Source organism: Austrofundulus limnaeus, unplaced genomic scaffold, assembly GCF_001266775.1.
Source record: "Austrofundulus limnaeus strain Quisiro unplaced genomic scaffold, Austrofundulus_limnaeus-1.0 Scaffold964, whole genome shotgun sequence".
Lineage (NCBI taxonomy): Eukaryota > Metazoa > Chordata > Actinopteri > Cyprinodontiformes > Rivulidae > Austrofundulus > Austrofundulus limnaeus.
Window position 1 is genome coordinate 160,481 of NW_013953366.1, and position 1,360 is coordinate 161,840.

The 1,360-nt window shown below is 52.9% G+C and overlaps 1 protein-coding gene across 2 annotated transcripts in view; it reads right to left on the minus strand.

The window, feature by feature from the left end:
* Positions 1-351, minus strand: part of rai1 (retinoic acid induced 1) — a 14,020-nt gene extending 13,669 nt beyond the window's left edge. The window contains exon 1 of one of the 2 annotated variants that reach the window (XM_014029886.1): positions 151-350. The gene's annotated coding sequence lies outside the window, so the exon portion shown is untranslated. Of the gene's footprint in view, positions 1-150 lie in introns of both variants that reach the window. The other variant, XM_014029885.1, reaches the window with a different exon arrangement.
* Positions 352-1,360: the final 1,009 nt, after the last annotated feature.

The window sequence follows — 1,360 nt, forward strand, 5'->3', positions numbered from 1 at the left end:
ACACACACACACACACACACACACACACACACACACACACACACACACACACACACACCTTCTTTTGCTGCCCTCATCACTCCGTCCGTCTGCGGGTGCGACTCGCATCCCCGCTGCAAAGTAAAACGACAGGTGAAAAAGCCTTGGTACCTGCGTTAAAAGGTCAGCCGTGCTCTCCTCCTCGTCGTCCCTCTAGTTCCCCCCCTCCCTGCGTGCTGGGCCGGTCTGAGCTGGAGCGAGCGGGAGCTGAGCCGGGCTGAGCCGAGCGTGCAGCGGCGGCGAGGCTCAATCCTTTTCACCCTGCGATGCTGAAAATGGCACCAATATTCCCTGATAGCAGCAGCAGCAGCCTCCTTCTCTCTATCTCTCCTGCTCTCTAGCTCGCCTCCCTCCTCTGCTTGTCTGCTGCCATGTTGAGAGAGAGAGAGCACGTAGGGTGAGGGGCGGGCTGGAGGGAGGAAAGGGGGGAGAGGAGGAGAAGGAGGAGAGAGTGAGGGGAAGACTCAGGGGGATAAGAAAGCAATTAGAAGACAGCCCCTCTTTCCTTTCCAGTCAGGAATGTTTAATGGAATTAGCTTTGTGGGGAGGAAAAGCAGGACGATGATGATGATGAGGATTGGGGTGGGGGTGGGGGGTCAGGGGAGGTGTTGGAGGTGGGACACCAGGTCTCGCAGACTCTGCTGGGGAGTCTAGCAGCCTGTTCGGCAGCCACCACTTGTGAGGGTGAGGGAGTGGGAGACAGCAGATGGGAGGAATGATTGCCATCATCTTGTGTGTGTGTGTGTGTGTGTGTGTGTGTGTGTGTAGAGTGGAGAAAGATGGAGAGATTGCTGATGTGCTGTTGGGAGGGAGGAGAGGAGTGGGCTTCAAAGCCTCTCCTTCGTCTCAGGTTTGCTCTCCCTCCTCCTTCATGTGTGATGTGAGGAAGCTGCGTGTTTGTCTGGAACGACAGCTGTGTGTGTGTGTGTGTGTGTGTGTTTGTGTGTGTGTGTGTGTGTATGTCTGTGTGAGAATTTTGTCCTCTTTTTGTTTATCCTTTCTTTTTTTGGCTTGCCGTTTGTTATTAACTGGAATGTGTGTGTTCTTCAGAGAGAGGGAGAAGGACACACACTGTTTGCTCATGTATGAAAGAAGATGGTCCCGGCGTGAACGGCAGCGATAGGAAAAGATGAGTGGGAGCCACCGTGTGTTTCTGCGTTTATAAGAAAATTAGATAACAAAAGGAGGGAAAAAAGAAGAAGAGAGCGTGTTTATCCCTGTCTCTGTGTGTCTTTTGATGCTGCCAGGCTCTGCATGAGGGAGATATGTATGTGCGTGCGTGTATGTGTGTGTGTGTGTGTGTGTGTGTGTGTGTGTGTGT